Here is a 22,602-nt window from a genome sequence, read left to right on the forward strand (position 1 = left end):
ATACTGAAGTGATTATATTCTATGAAATAGCTGATCTTCTGACAGTGTGGCTTTTGTTACATCTTCCTTTGTTAGATTCTGGGATTATTCTTGGCTTTGCAAAAGACAAGGTAATATTTCTTAAGCTGCAAGCATCTGTAAGTGAGCTCTGCTTCCCTGAGGACTGGTTCTCTTCAAGCTGTCTGCCTGGCTTTCCCTCCTTTGGAAAAGGGAAGTTTCTGCTTAGTCCCGTTCCATTCCTGCCTGCCCTGTGGCTTCTGGCTAGAGCATGGCTCTGGTATCTGTGAAGAGCTGCTGGTTCTCATCAAAGGATGCAGCCTTTGTAAACAAATCAGGGGCACTTTCATTTTGAGCATTTGGAATGATAAACTGAAACATGACTAACTTAATAGAAAAGTTAAGTCTGATAGAGTTCTCTAGGAGACTCCTGCAAACATCTTGTACAAATCTCATCAAAAGCTGGAATTACAGGTCTCAGTTACTTTCCCGGGGCAAAGCAGAATCATAATATTAATTTGCTTAGTCACAGGAGTCAAAACAAAGCACTAAAGGGGGTATGGTAAAAGGAAAACAAAGTTATTAACCTGACAGTGTCTTGGTTGATCAATTGCTACAAACAGGAGAAATGAAACTGTGGAGCCTTGCAGAAAAATTATGCAATGTTATGAAACAGATGTGGAAGAACTGATTAAATGCACATATCCTTTGTACTTGAAAATTATTTCTGGAAGCTTCCAACCCTAGTCATGGCCCTATGTAACCAATCCAACCCTATGTAAATATAGTGAGCCAGAATCTCATGCTGCTGGATCAGTATCTAGAGATCAAAAATGACAAAGCACCTGCTGAGCATTAGGGTACTCCTTTCTGTCTGCTCCTTCTATCCAGTGCCTTGTGAATGACTTATTTAATGACATTTAAGAATTGATTACGGTTATTTGAAAGCCTGCTTATATTGATGATATCTAGCCATCTCCAAACATATCTGGGTTTCAGATGTAGCTTGTTAAGCCTTACCATGTGGTTGCCCTGCATGAGGAATCACTAACACTCTTGTCTGTGAAATGGCATCATTGGTCAAGAGCCATGCACTTTTGTTCTGTAGGAGGAAGAATTCCCTGGAGTGAGCTGTCTGATTTCCAACACAGTCCCCACTGCCATTAAGATGCAGAGGCCCAGATCCTGCTGGAAACTCCACTGGTTCAGGTGTACTTTCATGACAGATCCCAGCATCCTATGAGACACTCCAGGAGCAAGAGGTTGTCACACTACAAAATTATTTCAGCTATCTAGGGTCTTCTGTGACATACCTGTCACCCCTAAGTAAGGATAGGATGGGGAGCAGCTATTCAGCTGTGAGTTATGTGGCCTTGCAATAACAGCACTGAGGGGTCACGCCTGAACCAGGTCATAGGCTTCTTCCCACTAGAAGGGTGACAAATAGGGGACCTTAGTACCCCTTTTTAATTCAAAGTATAGAGAAGGAATTGTATGTAAGATTTTTCTCTGGAATGACATACAAAAAAGCAAGGGGTTTTGCATGGTATCTCAGCGTGTAAGGGATGGATCACCAAGGCTCCCCCTTGGCTTAGGGTTATGGATGAACTCTCCCCACAGCTGAAATGCTACAGACCAGCTGGTAACGCTCTGAGACAAGAGGTTGAGAGGTACTTATGGCTGTATACAATACATTTCATGTGGAAAAAAGGCAAAATAAAAAGTCCTATGCCACTCTGAATATGTGGCCTCTTGGGGTAAGAAATAAAGGAGATACTGGGTCTTGCTTAATGGTTCTCAAGCAATGAATATTGGATCAGCTTTGGTTTCCACTTGGGCTGAAGGTGTGGAAGCACTTTGTACTAAAACACTTTATACTAGGGGCAGCTGGATGTCTGCCTGAAACAGGAGAATTTCCACTGAAGTTCATTGTCTGTTTTGAATCTACTGTCATTGGAATTTTTGCATAAATGGTTATTTTTTCAGAAAAAAGGCTACATATAAAACTTACGCAAACAGCTCTGCTGAGTGACCTAACAGGGTAATTAATAGGAGGTTTTTCTGTTTGGGGTTTTTTGTTTGTTTGGATTTTGTTGTTGATTTGTTTTTGTTTTTTAAGATGTTTAGATATTCAAGTCAAGCAAAAGCTGAGACATAATAAATTTAATAGCAAAAAAACAAAAAAAAACCAAAAAACAAAAACAAACAAAAAAAAAAAACCCCAAAAAACTAAACAAAAAAACCCCACAAAAAAAACCCACAAAAAAACAAACAAAAAAACAACACCAAAAGCCCCCGAACTCTGGGAAGGACTAAACTTCTGAAATTTTAAAAGCTGGATATTGACTGGCTGAGGAGCAAACTGGGCATGAGGAGTAGTGTGCTCTCGCAGAAGAGAGGGGCATCAGCATCCTGGGCTGCATTAACAGGAGCGTAGCCTAATCCAGGAAGGTGATCATTCCCCCTGTTCAGCACTTGATTGACCAAATCTGGGTACTACATCTAGGTTTGTTTTTCCTTTCAGCTCCCCAGCCAATACAGGAAAAAGTGTTAATAAGCTGGAACAAGTTCAAGGCAAAGCCATCAAACTGGTCATGGGGGGGCACTTGGCTGTGAGAAGAGGCTGGGGGACAGGAGCCTGTTTGGCCTGGAGGAGAGGGACTTTCAGAAGGAGCCATCTGCAGAGCCACAGTGCCTGTGGGGAGGTTAGCTGAATGGATACAAGACATCCCATGGCAGCAGTAAAGGATTGGAGTGGGTAGACTCTATCACTGGCATTTAGAAATCCCAACAGGACCAAGCTCTAAACTCACAGCTGGCTCTGCCTGAGCAGGAGGCTGGGCTAGAGACCTCCTGTGGGCCCTTCCAACTTGAGTTACTCCATGGTCAGATGGTCAGCTTGTGTTTTAGGTTAACAACAGTAACACCTCCAAGTCAATGGCATCTGGATATTTTGCCAGATCTGTGCATGATGGATTGAAGTCCTTCAGGCGTAGTATATTTCTTGGGATAGTGTTAGTCTCAGGTGCTGTCTCAGGTGACAAGTATGAAGCCCAGCTAGCCAGCCTTTAAGAGGAAATCAGTGCTCCTACAGCTGAAGAGCCATGAGAATTTTCTTACAGACTATCTCTCTCTATAAAATCCCCTTCAATTGGAGACAAGTAACTACAGTGAGTGGGAACAACTAGACTACAGTCTTGGCAGAAGGGATTGTGTTTTTTCACTTTGATGTGAAAAGCTCTATTTGATCAAAGAAATTCATACTTCTTAAATGTTTTAAACGTGCAAGAAAAATCAAATAAGACCTTGACTTAGAGAAGGAAAAGCTTTAGTTTTCTGAAAGGCAGAAACTGCTGTAAAATTAGCTGCAGTGACAGTAATCATGTTGTTTGTCATGAGTTATGATACAGTTGAGAAGGAAGATAACCTCTGTGTAGTGTCAGCTTTATTAATACAGCTTACCTTGGCTTATCTGACACACCTCTTTTACTCAGCTACCTCATTGCAAGGCTTGTTGAAAAAATGGAAAGGGGCAAGAATTCAGATGGCTTGTTTAGGTTGCAATGTTTACAGTCCCAACAAATACTGATGCCTTCATGGATGAATCCAACTAGTATTGTACTAGTAACTAGTATTTGATATTTAATATACTATTAATATTTAATTAATAGTATTTAATAATATTTAATTTAATATTGTGGACTCCATAAATGCATCATACACATAGGAACCCTTATTTAAAAAAAACAAAACCATCATAAAGTGTTGATGATTCTGACTCTAGGCATATTACGAGTCTGACAGGTACTTGGAGGCTGCATGATATCTCTCTGCCCAAATGGTCATGTAGCAAAATGCTGGGAAACAAGACGTATAAAAGCACCTGATGTCCTGGTGGCAACTCACTTAGCTTCTGAATTAAACTGGCTTCATTATCTTAGGAAGTAACATAGGATAGAAAACCTTCAGCAGCTTTTGAGACTGTGACTATTTTTAAATCACATGTCTTGTGAGGCTTGTTTTGACCACATTTCAATGTCAGTAACCTAAAGTATGAACTTCTGTGCTGTCCATGCTGACTTGATTTTTAGTCTCTATATTTTTCTTCTTCTTACTTGTAATTTAAAAAAAAAGTGGTCTTGGTGGTCTAGCACATTTGCCAGGGCTCTGTCATCTCCTTGCCATTCACAGTGTCTTTTAGGCTGTCATCAGATGTACAATGGATGCTTTCCCAAGTTTTATAAATTATTTTTTTTCTTGATTGTACTAATATCAACATTATGGACATATAAAATCTCATTCTCATTCACTACATTTCCTTGCCATAGGCAAGAAGAAATTTCTTGCAGAATAATCACCTTTGTCTCACATATGAGGTCTCCTTCATCTGGTATTCTTCTGTGTATCCCAAGATTGTCTTTGTAGCTTGTTTTTCCTTCATTTGAAGAGTTTGTTTAAAAAGAAAACAAAGTGCATGCACACACACATGCTCCCAAGCTCCAGCCAGTTTAACTACCTATTTCAAATGCTTTCCTTGAGTTACCCGACACCTTACCTGTGTTTGGGATATGTCTGTGAACAAATTCTTGAGTTTTAACAGCCCATTGCTCTTGTTCTAGGCAGGGTAGGTTTTCCTAATTATTATTCAGTCTCCTTCATATTCTCTATCAAATGCTGCTCTACTATTAACTGCTTTACTATTTGTCTTCAGAAATAGCAATTGCACATGTAGTGACCTTACACATTTTGGACAAGTAGCAGGATCTGACAACATGTCCTTGTTGACAGTTCCTGATGCTCTCAGTGGGCTGAGGTCACTGTTGGAACATTCCTGAGTGTTTCCAGTGCCATGCTTTCAGATGGCTGCTGTGGTTACCATTGTCCATGGCAGTGTTCTCTTCACCTGATGCTGTGACTTAATAATGTCACATCACCATGGGAAAGACATATAGCTGTTGAATACTTTTTTTCCCTCTTCATCTGTCTGGGGACAGGAATCTGATTTTTCTGCTCCTCTTTCTGCATCTTTGATTTATTTATTTTCCACTATTGTGACTTTCTAACTTCACTTACTTGCAGGAAGCTGTTCTCTTCTGCCATCCTGCTCAAGATTCAAGGGTTAAAAGTAATACAATATGAGACATTCAGATGATGTTCCTTCCTTGCTATCTACTTTCTCAAGGCCTTCATTCAAATGTTCACATGTAGTCCTGGCTCTCTAGCTGGTCAGACATGTAGAAAAGTGTCAGGCCAATAAACAGAGATGAGTGATATGGGAACACTGAAGTGAAGGACCAGTTTGTTCTACCTATGGGCTTTATTTCACCCCTCTCTCTGCTCTTCCTTCTTGCTGCCTGCAGACCACTCAGTGCCAGTGAGGCTGAAATAACAATAAAAAGGATACTGTTTATTTCATACCTTCCTTAGAAAAGTAAAAGAGGAGATTGAGGGGATCTGATCTGCCTGGCTTTAGTCCTTAACATTTGCACTACTTCATTAGCTTTAGCTGTTAGGACTGAGGAGGGGACAGACACCACACAGGCCCCACCTCTTAGCTGTGGGGAAGCCATCGCATGGACACGTCCCATCTCCTTGCGGATCTGCAGAGACGCCTGCCTTCTGCTCCCCTGGCAACACTTGGGTTTGAGACCCCTCCTGAGGGTGCCCTGGCTCTTCTCAGGAAGAGATCTAGCTCTCAATTTACAGTGTAGGGAACTGTAAAATATGGCACATGTCTGTCCTGATGGGAGCCAGTCCGTGTGGTGGTGAGGTTGTTGTTGTCTCTAGTGTGTTGTTGCACTGGTCACAGCAAAGGTTTCTCCCTTCAGCTAACTCCAAAGAGAATTAAATCTGTCTCCCATCCTAGCAGCCCTGATCACCAGGCCACAGTGAAGTGTTGCTCAGGGTCTGTCTGCCTTGAATTGGTTTGCAAGTAGTTTCAGGCAAGAAGCAAATGTTTAATGGATTTAGTCACCTCCACAACTGTGCAGGGATTTTTAGAGAGACCAGGCCTTCATTTGGGATGTTGACAAAAGTAACTAAAATCTATCCTGTCATAATTGTTAATTAGATGTCCCAAATCCTTCCCCATAAGCTTAAATTGGTGGGTACTATTGTTATGTTTAACAGCAATTCACCTAACATTTAATTTTGTCAGCTATATTTGAGTTTGATGTAGTTCAGTTACTACTGCTTCTTTTAGATTGATGAATTTAATTTACAGACAGCCTCAACAGCTTCACTGCACAGACGAGAAATTAATCCTGTGTTTAAACAAAGAGGAAATAGTAAATATTAACTAACTGCTTTCAGTCTTGAAGTCCTGATAAAATGTCATGTATAAGAATTGAGCTGTAGCCTGTCTAATTAACCTTAATTTGAAACTTAACCAGCTTCATCATTAGCAGAGAACATTAAATACAAATTCTTAAAGCTATTCTTGGCAGTGAAAAATGAGGTCATCCTGCCAGACAGCTACATCAAATGATAAACTACATAACTCTGCCTCCTCCCACCTCCCTGCTGTGACTAGACCATTAGTGATAACCACCTAATTCTACCAAAGGGGATTTAGTTGTCAGCAAACAATCCTGGTCAAGGCCAAAAACCTAAAAAACAAATGTAAATCTAATTTATCTCATCTTCTTTCTGTCTGTCTAACAAACTTTTAACTCCAGGCAAAAAAAAGTTTGCCTGAATAGAAAGTAAGTAAGAACATGTCCATTCTTCCTACCACAATAAATATCTAATATTTGATGCTTCTCCAGTCTATCACAATTGTTTTTCCTATCCGTTCTTTTGTGGCAAGGGAGAACTACAAATGTTTAGAACTGAAGACCATAAGTCTGCAGGTAAAAGTATCTCAGTAATAATGTATTAATCCTGTAAGTTTTCAAATGGTTTTACATTACAGAATTAGCTGGCTTCAAGTTATCCTTGTTCATGGTCTTCCATCTCCTTGCTCAGCACAGCTGAGAGGCTGGCCTTGTTTATTCTGCTTCTCCCTCTTTCCATGCTGTTCTCTCAGTGTGCAAAGGAAAAGGAGCTTTTCAGGGAATTTTGCTGGAATTTTTGTTTGTTTGAGGTTTTTTTTTTTTAATTATTATTTATTTTTATTGTATTTGTTTATTTACAGTTGAATTTACCTGCATTTGTATTGTGTCAGAGCTGCCAGCATGCTTTGCTCTTGTGATGTATTCAAAGCACTCACATCACCCTGGATATTTCAGTGGCAGCTGCTGACTCTTACCCTGTGTTGTTAGTTGTTATCAGGTGCTGATTCCTTCAGCAAACATAGTGAAAGGTATCAGTCATTCCCTCAGCTTGCTAGGGTTGCTTCAGCAGTGGCCCAGGGGGAAGGAAACTGTTTGTTTCCAAAATGGCCTGTTGGTTGGTCCTTGACTGGTGTGCACTAGGGACAGAGACAGCCTAAGAGAAGGATTTAAGAGAAGCTGAGCCTTTTCTGGGTCTGAACTCAGTAAGGCTCAGGAGCTCCTGGTGGCAGGTTGTTGCCAATGAGACCATACATGTAAGAATCCATATACACTTCTGTCTCCATTATGGACCTAAAACTGATTTTTCAGGCTCACACATACTTATTTCAGACTGTGGCGTGGGCCATTGTACAGCCCTAAGGTTTCTCTCAGCAACAGTTATTCAGCTATGTATTTGGTAACAAACTTCTCTGCTGAGATCTTAACGGAGACTTACTGATTTTCTTCTGACAAAGAATTCTCTGAAATGTAAAGAATTATCTGAAATTAGAAACCAGAAATACTTCCAACAATAGTGTCTCCCTATTGTTAGAAAATCTGAAAGTGTGAGCTGTTTTTTCATGATTAAAAACATTTATATGAATGTTACTAGTCACAATTACTGGTTGAATTGAAGAGAAATGTTTGCTCAGCAGTTTGCTAAGTAAGATACAACCTTCACATAGCATGAGATTTTAAAATTTTCTTAAATTTCTTATGACTTCCTATCTGTGCCCAGTAGGAGCTTTTGTCTGAGCTGCTGCAGGAGCCTGTGACAATCTGCAGAACCAAAATATTAAGGCATTGTTTCCAATATAAGTTGTAAATTGTGGTAACATTTCTGGATTAACCAGTAGGATGTATGGTGGCAATCTTCCTTTTTATTGATGTGAACAATTCAGACCTTGGGCTTAGTTCTAGGTAATTTGAAGCAAATAAATTGATTATTAAAACGAGCCTTGTCAAATGAAAGAAGGCTGTGCAACAAAAACAAGCTCAGAATCTGTAGTCTTTTCAAATTGGCACCAGATAACAGTGTTCCATCAGATTTTAAATCTAGGACTTCACTCTTAGTTGCCACTGAGAGGCTGTTCTGCTGCATTGTATTCCTCATTATGCTGTCAATAATTTTACAACAGACATCTTAGTTAAGATTCCATTAAAATTTGCAGTCCCCTTCGATCACACCTTGGTTTATTTTAAAAGAATTATCAACCTAAGAATATTTTAAGAGTAAACTTGAACAAAACTGATTGCCTTTAAATGCTGCAGATCTGGAAAAACCCCCTTTTTCTGCCATATAAAAACTCACTCAGATTCTGAAGGCTAGGACACCGTGGTAATCTGAATGTGTCCCATGTAAAATGTTTCTCAAGTTTAGAATCTTAATGCTGCATTTCTAAAGCCTGAGATGTATAACCTAGATTATTTCATTCAATATGTGGGTTTTGTGTTGCTGTTTTATCCAGCGATTTAATATAATCAATATAAGTAATAACTGTTGAAATACTTACAGCTCTCCCAATGTTACTGGTATCAGTCTTGAGAGCAGGCTGTCTTCAAGATGATTGTCACAGGAAAAAAGAATGGTGCCTCTGGGTGCTGTTTGAAGTTATTGGGAAATCTAGCAGGAGATAGCCAGATAAATTGTAGATGTAAGTGCTGATCTTGCCCTATAGAAAGAGAAATTTCAGCCTCCTGAATGGTTTAGCAAGAATATTTATACACAAACACTAGTGTTACCTGAAATCATCAATTTGCAAACAGGATATTTGCACCAAGTAGGGAAAGAATGTAGATGCTGTTGGTTTTGTCTTCATGCAGGAGCATGGATTAGACTAGAATTATGGTCTGTCATTCAGGGACTTGTGCTCAATGAAGTATCAAAGGCGGTACATGAAAGCATTGCCATGAATTGAACGCTTCAGTCACAATCAGCTGTTACAGAGATGCAGATTTGAGAGCACTCTTAAAATATTTGCATTAATTGCATTTGTAATCTTATTTATAGGAATGAAAACACGACTGTAAAATAGCTTATTAGTCTAAACTATGCAATGATCTTTCCTGACAAATGTTAAACAATAAGGTATGTCAATCAATTTGATTAAATCAGTCAACTGTTTGATTGATCATGCTCTCCCCAATCCAAAATGTCTGTCAATTCTCTTAAAATATATCAATGTCTTAGATGGCCTCTAGAATCTTCTTTCATCTTTATTTTATTTGCCACTGTGACACTATTCGTTAGCAAAAAAGTATGAAATAAAACATTAACAACAAGAATTAGTGGAAAGCCAAGAGACTAGAAATTAAAGTTAACTATAAATTTATGAATATTTGTACTAACCTGATGATAACCATCATTGCTATTATTTTTGCTCTCAGTAGAGCATGCCCTTATTTTTCTGAGCACCAGTCTAAAATACACTGAAAACCTTCAGTAAGCCCATTTTGAAGCGGGTAAAAATCCTGAATCATAAATTGTAGCAGAATCTTTAGCACTGTTAAATGCTGCTTACCTTTCCTTTCTAAATGGGTAGACTACTAAATTTAATTTTTTTAATGCACCCGTCATACTAGACTATCAGCTGATGTCTACTGTAATTTACTGAGACAGGCTTGATATGCCTGGAATATGGAATGACATACTCAATTCCCGTGGTCTCTTCCTTCCTTCTCAGAGCCCTAATTTACAGAAGATTGCTGTTTCAGCTGAAAAGGCAATGGATATTTTTGAATGTTTTCCAGAGATTTGCCTAGCTTAAGGTCAATCATAACTGAGTCTGAGAAGACTAACATAAAGACTGTGTATAAAGCATACTTTTATTAACACAGCCCTCCCACCCCTTAGAGTACAAACCATGTAATGATGCCTGCAATATCAATTCACAGTGTCAAGCAAAAGTGGTTGGAATAGCACTCAGGCATACATTTATTTATAATCCTATCTTTAACAACCACCTGAACTAAAAATAATATAGTCCAGTAAATGATTCGTGAGCATTAGAGGAAATGGATGACTTCTCCAGTGAAAGTTAGCTGTCCAGTGAGGGCATTTCTACTTTTCTCCAAGCATTTTCCTCCTTTATTTTACCTACAGCAAATTCTCCAATGACAAACTTATTTACAGATGGTTGAAACTCTCCAGGGGTAAACCAGCCTGAAGCATTAAAGACAAGCTCTCTGAGAATAGATGGCTGAAAAATATCAGAAGGTCTATGAGGAACACTTTGTCTCAGCTGACCAGAGCTGTCTAGCTACAGCTCAGCTTTCTGTGCACATGGTAACAATGGACATGGTCTCTTGTTACCCTTTTCCTTGACTTTAGACCACTGCCAGAAAAAGACTTAGCAGGCATATCAGCAGTCATCTGCAACCTTCCCTTCCAGACCTTCTCCTGCATAGGCTTTCATACGCTGTAAGAAATTGTCACTATGCAATTGTTACAATTGTTTGACTGTTTTAGTTCCCTACACCTGTCTTAGCTGCTGCTTGTAGGTACTACATTTTTCTCTAAGCTAATCCTGCAATCTTTTTTTGCCCTCTTTAACCCCTTTTTGCCTTCAAAAACCTGACATCAAGTTGGTTCTCACCATTACAAACAGCTTTAATTTGGTACAGGGAAAGACTGATCCACAGCATCTGCATCTGTCTCCACAAACTTCACTAACAAAAGCTGAGGAACAGTTTTCAACCTAAATTTTGAATGATAGAAGTAAAAAAAATGCTTATTCTTGTGTGATAAAGGCAAAGGAAACACAAATTTCTGTTGTCATAACAAATCACCTGCCCTCCTGCCTTTCTTTGCCTTGAGCCACCCCCACCATTTGCTGAGATGGAAAGGGTAGGCAGCTTTCTCTGACTCTCCCAGAGACTTACCAGCTTGATGAGAGTTGACCTCTGGCAGCAGGAGAGCTTACAGTTAAAGGGCTGCAATATTTTATGTTGGAAAATTACCAAAATGAATTCTCCAGGCAGACAAAAGACAGTCAACAGCACTAATGCACATCTGAGTGTGAATAAATACAACATCTTCCTTGCTTTCCTGTCTGCTTTTCTTCATGGTCAGTGTTCATGCCATCCCTTAGATGATGGATCTTAAATATCCTTTGCCATGATTGAAATAATTTGGGTAGGTGTGTGTTCCTCTAGGCATTAAAAATCTTGAGTTTCCTGTTTATTGAAAGTTCTCACCATTTAGAAATCAGGACTGAAATTAAACCTTTATGGGACGACCAGTGACTGCTATCCTGCTGCTGCATGAAGTCAGTCCCCTGGAACAGAGCCAGCCAATATTTTTGGCAGTGTTCCTGAAACAGCAAGAGGACTTGCTGACCCTGACATCTGGTGCACCTTATGAAATCCAAGCAATTAATCGTGATCCGAGGTAGAATCTCTCTAGACTGGCTAAGAATGTCTGTTTAGCAGAAACCTTGTGGTATTCATTAAGACCCTTCCAGATAATTTCCAACAGGTAATTCTCCTGGTCTTGAACAGCATTAGGTAATGTGTTATCCAGAGCCCACTGTAACATTCATCTCTGCTTTTTTGGAAGGTAAAACTAGTGATTATTTATCAGGGGATATGACTGACTGAAAGCAAGACTGAGAACAGAAAACAATCTTTTGTGCTATTGTCTAAGGTGCCTTCAAGGTTCAAAATGTTGTGCAGCAATGTGGATGTTAGTAGCACTTTTCTGTTGTAAAATGGGTCTTGCCCTCTATTGTGAGTCACACTGGCTATATGGTCACTGTAACACTCACCAGTTTCCTGGGAATGGGCCATAGACATCTTTTCAGCATAACTATTTCTTAAACTTTGGTGGCAGCAGGTTTTGTTCTTGCTACAGATGAGCAAAAAGGAGCAAATGCAAATTATATGTCCTTGAGTGTGAATCTGCTTCCCTACTCTAATGGAGGAAGGGGAGCAAGCTGCTCAGGTAGATGTACAATGCTCCAGCAAACCACTTATTTTGAATGGACATGGCATGTACATACATTTCCTAGAAATAACCAGGAACCCACAGGGGAAATTTAGCCCCAGTGAAAGCAGATAACAACCTGGTGAGATTAAAGGAGTTTACTTATTTACACTAAAATTGGGTATACTGTCCCAGACCCACTGCAAATGGTGTCATGTTGGAAGATATTGTCAAAAATTATAAATTTATGAATCAATTTATAATATTATTTAAATTACCTTACATTGGCACTGAGGTCAATTTACTTTTTTTTTTTTTTTTTTTTTTTTTTTTTTTTTTTTTTTTTTTTTTGCCAGTGTTTTCAGGAATTTGTTAAAAGGCATAATTGGTTGAGTTTATACCTGTCCACATAAGATTTTTGACTCCTAACTTCCAGATGGCATTTACACCATTCAGGGATACTGTAAATATGGACTTTGAAATAATATCTGGCTCCTTAAAAGCAGGATCAGAACTAAGTGGTGGAATTGATTATTGCACAGTTTGTACTTCAAATAATTGTCAATACCCAAAAATGAAGCAAAACTTGCTCTGGTCAGGTTTGGAGATCTTGCAGTGCAGGTGCTTTCTTAATCCTATTGCTACACTGGGAATCGTGAAATCTCAGTTAATGTGCGCAAAACCAACTCATCATGCAAAAAAAAATTCCCAGTTTGTAATAATGCATGGATTTTTCCAGCATCTGAGGTTAAATTGTTCTCAGAAGGATACTAAGGAAAAAAAAGTTCCTGGAAAAATTGTTTAAATTTCCTGTCCATTTCAAATAGGTGTCATTTCACAGACCCAAAGTTAATGGAAGGCATATTTCTTGGCACTGTGTTTTTAACAGTAAGGTGGGCTTTAAACTTGCTTTCTCTGGCAGAGAGTGAGCAGATACTTTAGAGAAGGGCCATGCATAAAACCAGAAACATTTAGATCCCATTCAGCCAAATGAGTTAAGGGTACCCAACACTTGAAAGAATATTGCCCTGTAACCTTGAATACATAGTTTAGTACAAAACAGTGTCCTTTTTCATCCGTATTCTCTTTGTAGGATAAAAATGCTTAAAGTTTCTCTCCTATTACCACTTCCATGCTGTGCTGTTCATTTGTTAATCCATTTACAAGTGTCTTGGTTGGATATAATACTAGTACATAGGAGACCACAGCAAGAGCCAATAGAGTTTTGAAAATGGGGAGAAGGTAGCTCCTATTTTCCTGTTTGTATGTGAAGTACTTCAGTCACACCTTGGGGCATAAATTAATTTCTTGTAGCTAAGAACACGAACAGCCACACTGACTGCAGAAGGGTCCATGAAGATGTTCACACCCAAGTGATAACTATGGTTTTCATTGAAAGGAAGTTGAACTGCAGGAGAGCAGGTTTGGCAGTTAACACTTTTTTATTTTGAAGAAAGGTATTGCAGGTCTGGTTTTGAAAATGTCACTTTAACACCAAGGGCTTCAGTTAAGTCACTCCTGCCTTGTGCTGTTACAAGCAGAATCAGGCCTTGTTTGAAAAATAAAACAGGATGTTCCCTTCAGTTTAACTGCAGGACTCATTACATGCTCTGTATTTAAGTGGTGTTGCAGACATTCATGCAATACAGGCAATACATCTTTGTCATGGTGACAGGTCTCTTTTGGAAGGGAGAGTTCTTCTCCTTCCCACTATGAAGTACTGTATGTTCTGTATTTAATGTGCACAACACTCTCTGAATTCTTAAGCTTTTAATTCCCTATGCACAATCTGTACACTTTGTTGGAGGATGGGATGCTGATGAAAACTCTCCTGTGATTTGCATCTGCCAAAATGGTACCTTTAAATCATCACCTCTTTAGAAAGAAGGTGATTCTTGGTGCTCTGTCCTGTTGCAACCCTCACATCAGCATATCTCCTCTGAAAAATCTTTCTAATGCTGTAGTTGGTTTGTCATGCACTCCACAGTTGCATATGGGTGGAAGGTTCTTCCAGATGATAAAAGAATTATGATGTAAACTGAATATTTTTTAGAGGAAAAAGAACCATAATGTTCATTTGTCATGTATTTGTGTGTTGAGAAAAAGAAAAAAATGAAACAATGTTGATTATGTGCAAAACTAGCAGCCAGTATCAGAAAGGGGAGAAACTGGGGAGATTATTTAAAAGATAAGACTTTATTTCTGCATCTACATCTTGTAAATATTTGACATTAACAATTCTGTTGACTACAGGGGGACTGCTTGAGAGACCCAGAATCTATTTTTAATTCTGCTGAAAACCACTTAGTTTTGACCAATAACTGCTGAGTAATAGAGGAGCAGATTGCTTCTCTGTTTTGTTTTGTAAAGGAAACTCAAAGTGAAGCTGCTAGAAAAGGGCAGGGAGCGAGGAATGGCAGCTGGAAAGGCAGAGGTATGTGCCTACCAAAGTCCTTGAGGAGTATAGGACAGAGGCACAGCGAGACACAAGTACATGTAAAGCTGGGCTATAGTTTTGCTCAGGGAATTCAAAGTCACCATTTATCTTACTACTTGGCAGTCATGTGCATAATGAGGGCCATCTTTCTGGGAATGTTCCTTCTCACAGTCACTTTTGCCCTTCAATCTTTCTTTATCCGCAGTGGGTATTTTTTTCTGATGGAAGAAATAACTTTTTCTGTTATTTCTGTTGAAGAGCTATGGCTTCAGTCTAATTTCTTTTATTAATCCATAGAATTTAAAGCATTTTACAGAACAGGTCGATACAGAGGCAGAAGACCAAGCAGCTGCTTGTGCTGTGTGTGATCAGAGACAGGAAATGCACAGAAGGAACACAGGTGGCTCACCCTCCTGGCATGTTATAAGCAGATCAGTGATATTCAGGAAAGAAAAGTTCTCATGCATGAAGAAGGTAGAGTAAAATACATCTACATTACCATTTCAGCCTCAGAGTATGCAAACTGCATCCCTTTGGGGAGAATGAGTGGGAAAGTGTGCATGAGAGGAGCACTTCTGCTGCAGCCAGTGGTGGCAGTCCTGTCCGTGCAGCTGGACTGCTAGACCTTCTCTGAGGTGGTCCCTGGTGAACTGGGGATTGTATGGATGTCATATGCTTGGGACAGGCTATTTTGCTTTACAGGTCTGTTTCTGTAGTGCAGCTTTACTTACTCATGTATGCAAAGTCCCAGCGAAGTCACTGGGCTCAAACCATGTGAAATGTGTGGAATACAGAATGTTAAATTTTAAAGATGAAGAACTTCTTTGTGGTCATTTTCACATTCCCTATGCAACTCCTCTTGATACAGTGAATTAATCCAAGAAATTCTAGTGGGCTAAATTTCAATAGTTCATTTTTTTAAATGTCTGGGCAATTACAGAGCTTCAGAAACTCGAGGAATAATTACTATACTATTTTAAGATGATTCGTTACTGCCTTAAGATGTGCTTCCAGGAGAAAGGAAAATCCACTCAGCTTCTTTGCAACAATTGCACATTATTTGAAAGACTTATAACTCACATACAGCCAGTTCTGTGAAAGATTTATGTCTTTCTCTAATCATCCAACAACAGCTGAGGAGAAGTTCCAGACCAAGAGTACAGCTTTTTAAGTGAGGTACTTGCAGAGGCTAGCTACAGAATCTCTTAAAGATGGGGGGAGAAGCCCACAAGCCATGTTAGAACTTGCATCTGGAAAGAAAGCATTCCTAAGGCCTGCAGAACGAGCTCTAATATCTTCTGGATTTGATGCTTTGTCTCATGGGTCTTCAGTACGCATTGTAGCAAATGTGTTCTTCAGGGGAGGACATGGGGGCTGGCTAGGGATCTACTATATAATTTGCTCTTTTGAAGGCTTCATCCTGCCAAAAATTTCTGGGAGGAAGTAAATCAATCCTAAACTTTCTGTTAAGAAGGAAAAAACTCTGCAGTTACTTGCCACTAGATGTCAGAAAAACTACATGGTTCAGCTGGAATAGAAAATCTAACTGAGAGATTTTGTTGGCTGTTTAAGCACTTGCATAACACTTGGACGGGTCCCAAGGAAAACAATTAGACATTTGAGTTTATTTTTGTTTGCATGAAATAGTAAATATGCTGTTGGGTCAGACTCTCCTCTCATTGCCTCCAGAGAAAACTGGAAATAAACTTTTTGTCAAGAGTTATACCACCCTGGAAAATAGAACTGCTTCTAGTCTCGTCAGCAAAACCTTCTCATCTAGATTGCTGTGGTTTTCTATTCTTTGTATAAAGCTGGTCTCTGAGTTTTAGGCAACTCTAGCAGAAATGTGGTGGAGGGTGAGTGGATTGGTCCTGATTCAGCAGAAATAAAAGCTGTTGTGGTTGGGATGCTTGTGCATGCGGAGTAAGCATCAAATGCTATGTTTCACTATATAGGAATATACGTAATTCTTAGTTCCCTGGATAAAACTGATGCAAATTGAAAGTATTTATTATGAAGAATAATGCCTGAAGCCTCCTATAGAATTGTGATGAAATATATGCAGATTGACCTTAAACTGTATCCCTAATTCCACAACACAGTTCAGCCTTAAGAGGACAGTTTGCCCTTTATGGCTACTGTTCTGCTGCTTTACTGATGCAGCTGCAAACTTTCTTTTGTAGTTCTGGCTGCAATTCAATACATAAATGAGTGGTCAAAATTATATTTGTTAGTTGTCTATAAGGTGAATAGACAGGGCATTGTTTTCCACATAAATGCATATATATCTTACTGCTTTACAGGCTGAAATACACTCTGGAAACAGCACAGAAGTTCACACTCAGTGGATTGATTTTATATTCTAATGTATGCATTTCTCTCTGGGAGAAAAAACATGTCCCAAATGAAAAAAAACAATATGGCTTGTCAAACATGAAGATTTGTGAAGCAGTTCCATATTTCTAAGCTCTTGATGTTTACTAGACATACAGAGTGTTCAGTATTTAAGGGTCAGACTGTAACCTTTGAAGCAACATTTCCAGGAAAACTAGAAGGATATTGGGCCAAAAAGAAAGAGTCTGAGACATCCAATTTACTCAGTGTTGATCTTCTATGTAAATAAAAAAATAGAGTAGCCAGTGGTGAGAGGTGTAAAGGCAGAGGATGCTGTCTTGCACCTTCCCTGCTGCAGCTGCTGACCAGCAGGAGAGATGGGCATCGCAGACACCTTTTCAGGGACCCTTCTTTTCCCCAGGAGCCTGAAAACAGCAATTGACTGGCTTTAGTTTAGTATAGGAGAATAAATATTACCTCAAAAGCATAACCTGGAACCAAGGATTCTCACTGGGTCTGAAATCCAGGTAGCCACACACAAAATATGAACTGCATTGAAACCTACTTGGAGTTATTTCCCAGAAGGCTTCTCCTTGAGCTTTCTTTTCATCATGGCAGAGCTGAGGTCAAGGCTCAGCCAACCTTAGGACAGTCTGACATTTATTCCTCCACGAAAACTCTGTGTTTGGGGCACTGTGTGATATTTACACTCAGCTATTGTCTCATGCACTGACATTTATAGTTGCATTTTAGGGCAGAAGAATTGTACTTAAGCTTCTGCCCTTTCCTTTGACGTGTGTATGTTTGGTTGTTTTGGGTTTTTTTTTTCCCCCTTGTGTGCTCTGCTACCCTCTGTCTGTTGCACAGAAAGCAGGGAAGCACGTTTTCCTATTCCACATGTATCTGCAGTGCACAGCTTCTGCATTGCTAGAAGCAGCAGCCAGATAATTGCCTTGTCTGCTGCACAGCAGGGAAAGACATCGACTTGGGCATCACACCCAAGTGAAACTGCAGTTGCCTGGTGTCCATGCCACTGTTGCTTGAAGGAAAGGAATTTGTTGAGGTGTAGATGGGTACATTGCTAAGCCTGAGGCTGTCATGGAGAGCTCTCAGGTTGTAAGCAAATTTTGGATGCAGTGAGTTTTTCAGTCCAGAATATATACTGTGATTTGAAATTGTATGCGATAATATTTTAATGCAGAAACTGCAGTCTTCTGACTCTTGTGATCTCCAGACAGGTGCAGTCTTTTCTGCCTGATGTTGCTGTACAAAAAAAAAAATCTCACTGATGATTTATAGTGACTGTTTGATTCATTAATTTTTTATTATGTCTTTCCTACATTATTACTTTCTTAATATAATTTTAATAAAACTGTCATTGTGGCTCTGTTGTAACACTTACTAGAAGGCTTTTTCCCAGTGTTGTATAGATTTTTTTAGTGAGAAACCTGCACTAGCTTTGCAACAATATATTTAGAAATGTGATTTTACACAGAGGCATTTGGAGATGGAGCATAAAATCAAATTTTAGCATCTAAGCATCTAATTGGAATGCTCAGAAATACATCTCACTTATCATTTGCACATTCAGACCTTCTACATTTTGCGTTTTGCCTAAAAACCTGCAACATGAAAGCCTTCTGTTGAGAACCACAAATGTATTATATGGTGAATACACAGGGACATTTTCTACATGGTTTAAATGAGAAAACTTCAAAACCTGTGTAGCTGTAGCTTCCAAGACAGAGTGGAATTACTTCTATTCCAAAGAGCTCTGATTTTCATTTGAAGGTTTGTAATATTCCATGATGCTGTGGGAATCAAAGATTTTCTTCTTTTGTGCCACTACACCCATTAAATCCTAACCAGAGCAGCGTTCTGGGTAGGAAATAAACTGTTGCATTTGGAGTTCCTTTGCACTAAAACAGATGTTTCTTCTTGGGAGTTTTTTATTTGTAAGAACATTGTTCTGAACCTATTATTAGGATCTAGATCCAGTTGGCAGATGGTTATATGAGGTCTCATTTTAAAAACAATCTTGTAGAAGTTAAGTGTCACATTTCTGGAGTAGGAGTGCACACATACTTCTATGTAGACACACACATGCATGTGCATACTTTTTGTTTGTACATAAAACCTGTTGTTTCTCCTGGTTAGCTCTTAATTGTGCAAAAGTGACCTGACTAAAGTAGAAATTAATTGTTCTCTTGTATTAATATAGGGAACATTAATATAGGAAAATATGAATATAGGAGAAAAAGAGGAAAGTTAGTGGAAGCTTTTGTGTAATACTTTTATTCATTAAGGATATCTAAGAAGAACATACTCCAGCTCTTGAATTACAAATTGAATTCTTGTCATGACTTTTTGTCTAAGGACAGAATGGATGAAGAAAAGTGTAGCTTGAATCCTTAAGTCATCCAAATAGAATTTGAATGCATTGAGTAAGCACTTGTTAGAAGATGTCAGTAAAAAGGTGATCTTTTGCAAGGCAAGAGACACGCTTAACATATTGTGCATCTTTTTCCAACCCAAAGAAGCCAAACTCACATAGGTGGAAGATAATCACAACAATCTGTAAGGATTTTCAGGAAGAGGTTTTGGAAATAACAAGCATGCCTAAATCTAAAGACAGCAATGGTTGTTGATCTCCACCATCATGTATAGTAAGAGTCTAAGATTTGGCAAGACTACCCCTGAATTTTTTATGGGAGCTGGCTTCTAGAGGATTCTCCCCTAAAATTTTCTTCTGTGGGAATAAATAAATGCTTAGCTGTACTCATAGTAAATGCCATACAACATGATTTGCTGCCCAGAGACCATGCACATGTCTTGTTTAGCACTAAACTTACTCTCTTCTGTATCTTCTGATGTCGTAGATGCACAACAGCCGGTGATTGAATACAGATTCCTTAGTACTGTTAGTCTTGTAAATGTAATTATGAAAAATGGAAAAATAGTGCAAAATGGTGAGATCCATGCCCCAGCTTTCTCTCAAGATGCTAATTAAAGGGATGGCAGGATTATAAAAGCATACAAAATCAGTCCAGGAAAATAACACTGCCAGTAGCTGTTCCTGTGTTAGAATTCTAGACAGTCCCTGGAGATCGTAGAGAAAAAAAAATTCTGCTATGATTGCAAAAAGAGCAGTAACTGAATAAAACCAAGTGAATGCTACTTTCTTTCTTCAGCTTATTTTGTACCCAAGTCAAAATTCTAAATTTCACCTTTATGTCTCTGTGTATAGAAGAGCATCTCACATAAATCTATTTTGGCAGATACATAAAATTCATTCACAAGCTTTGTTCAACATATAAAATTTAATTAGATCTTGTAATATTTGTACTTGTTATAAATTCCATTATGCAGAACATTCACTGAACCGTGTACCTATAGGATTTAATTATGTCAGCTATAATTAAATTGTGGAATGGGAAAGGAGCACATAAAAATTTCCTGCATATTATCAAGGAGACCAGTGGTGACGAATTTGCAAATTTTACCCCTGTAATGTCTTTGCATTATGCTGGCATGTCATGGAGTCAATAATTCCTGACAATGTTCAAAATACTATTTCCTCAGACCTTACAATTCTATAGCTGCAGGAATTTTGCAAATGAAGGAAACCTAAGAGAAGTGAAGACATCTAATGCACTCATGCATCCTGCACATGCTAAGAGGACTTGGTGTAACTATCCCACCTGTAATTTGAATCCCTATCTAGACAGCAAATCATTCACTCCTTTGATGAGGAAAAAGGAAGAAAACACTGTGGCTGAAGATGAAAGAGAGACGACAAACATGTCGGCTGGGGAATAGGAACAAATCAAGAAGTGACCATGTCTATCAGATTCCCTGAAGTGACTGCCCTGCCCATTTTCTTGGGTACCTCTGTGTGACTGTGACTTCATGGGTGCTCTCAGACACCATGGCTGGAAGCCGCTCTCTTAGTGAGCTCTTCTAGCCTGCCAGGAGAATGAATGAACAGTTTCCTTCCAGCAGAGGTAGATAAGGTTTGCTGCGTTCCTGTCATACTTTTATAGATCCTGTGCATGGCTGTTTGTCAGCTTTGACATATGTTTCTTCTTGCAGCTGCCTCCATTGGTTGCCAGTGCATTCAGGCTTAGTTCATGTGGCTGTTCCAAGCACTGAGATTAGGAGTGGAGACACCCGTGTGAACAGAAATGTAAATGCAACTCCCCCAGCAGGTTCAGAAGACACCCCTTGCTAACAGGCTAGAACAGTTGCTGGTTTGTTCAATAACACTAATTTGCTACTACCAGCTTAAAAAAATAGGTGCAGGAGACCTGCTTTAAAAATGAAGGGAAAAAAAAGGAAAACAGAAGGTATGTGTAAAGAATGTGCCTGAATCCAGGAAAGTAACACCAATGGAAAGGATGGTACAAAGAAAGGTGGTTATGTGTTAGAATTCAGCAAATTACTAACAAGTAAAATACATGATAATTAACTGTAATTTGCAAAGCAAAACACTATAATGAAGAACAAATTACTATAAATAATTTGCTTCTTCCCCTCTTTGCCAGGATAAGTAAACATGAACCAATGCCAGCTTGTTCCTGCCATATGTTTTCACAAGTGCATTTCTGTTTGGTATGGAAGAGAACCTTTTCCATAGTGTGATCTGATTTTTATACTAATTCATGTGACTTTAACCTAAGATCTGATTACTTCTTGGAAAAGGAAAATTAAATTACTGAACTGTGTCCTTTGTGGAAACAGAGAGGACACTGTTCTTGGATTCTTCAATTGTTCCTGTAGAGGGTTTTGCAAACCTTTGAGGTCTACACCTTCCCTCTGCCACCCCTTGGAACTGTCCTGATCTTTGTTCATCCTTTTACGTGGTGGAAGTGGCCTTTTGGCTCACATGAAAGATTGATCTATGTAGATCAAATGTTTCTGCTAGGCCTGTTTAGCTCATTGTAATAATAAACCAGAAACAGGGTCCAAAAAAAAGTGCCTTGCATTTCAATTTGTTTTCTTTTATCATAACTTAAGAGATCAGAATGTAAGATGAAACACAAATCTGCTTTTGTTGGCCTGTATCCTGGGTGTATTATGACAAGTGAATTATTGCAGGCTTTGTGGGAATACATTATGAGGTATATTATGGCCCTGAGAGTCTGTAGAGGACTGGGGGAAGAAGGAGGTGCAGCTATTTATTCTATGAGTCGTGTTGGGATGTGCCACTTGTGGTGCACAGTGTCTGCTGAGAGGAAGTGCAGGGACCTCAGTGACATATGAGCTCCTTCCTGGCCTCATGCTGCTGGCTTGAAATATTAGATTGCTGGAAATGAAAGCTGCTGGACAAGCCCTGGTGTCACCAGCATCTGCTGCTCTGCCGTGGGTGACAGTCGCCTCCCAAACCAATGCCTGCTGAATTCACATGTCCCAGTCACTGCTGATGGGGGCTGCAAGAGCAAACCTGTGTGCACAAGTCCCAGCTCACATGGGCAGGGAAGCCTGTGGGTTGGGTGCTTTTAGGTGGGATGGCAGCCCTGTTACCCAAGCTGCTTATTATTTCCCACACTAAAACTCTGGCTTTTGTGTACTGCAGCATGTAGGAGATTTTTCCATGCCTTGGGCAGGTTTTTGTTTCTGAAAACATCAGTCAAAGCAGTTCTGCTGTTTATGAGAAC

At 39.3% G+C, this 22,602-nt stretch overlaps 2 long non-coding RNA genes across 3 annotated transcripts; one reads left to right on the forward strand and one right to left on the reverse strand.

Annotated features, from left to right (window-relative positions):
* Positions 1 to 3,424: 3,424 nt before the first annotated feature.
* On the reverse strand, positions 3,425 to 4,792 carry LOC128787195 (uncharacterized). Its single transcript, XR_008430604.1, has 3 exons — positions 4,553 to 4,792; positions 4,356 to 4,432; positions 3,425 to 3,507 (listed from the first exon to the last, which is right to left on the reverse strand). It is a non-coding gene; the product is annotated as an uncharacterized LOC128787195 (long non-coding RNA).
* Positions 4,793 to 20,877: 16,085 nt separating this feature from the next.
* On the forward strand, positions 20,878 to 21,712 carry LOC128787196 (uncharacterized). Of its 2 annotated transcripts, none has more exons than XR_008430606.1 (4): positions 20,878 to 20,949; positions 21,038 to 21,131; positions 21,229 to 21,291; positions 21,490 to 21,712. It is a non-coding gene; the product is annotated as an uncharacterized LOC128787196 (long non-coding RNA). The 2 variants fall into 2 exon arrangements; XR_008430605.1 differs by having other exon boundaries at positions 20,928 to 20,958.
* The last annotated feature ends 890 nt before the right edge of the window (positions 21,713 to 22,602 follow it).

This window comes from Vidua chalybeata, chromosome 4, assembly GCF_026979565.1.
Source record: "Vidua chalybeata isolate OUT-0048 chromosome 4, bVidCha1 merged haplotype, whole genome shotgun sequence".
NCBI classification, from domain to species: domain Eukaryota; kingdom Metazoa; phylum Chordata; class Aves; order Passeriformes; family Viduidae; genus Vidua; species Vidua chalybeata.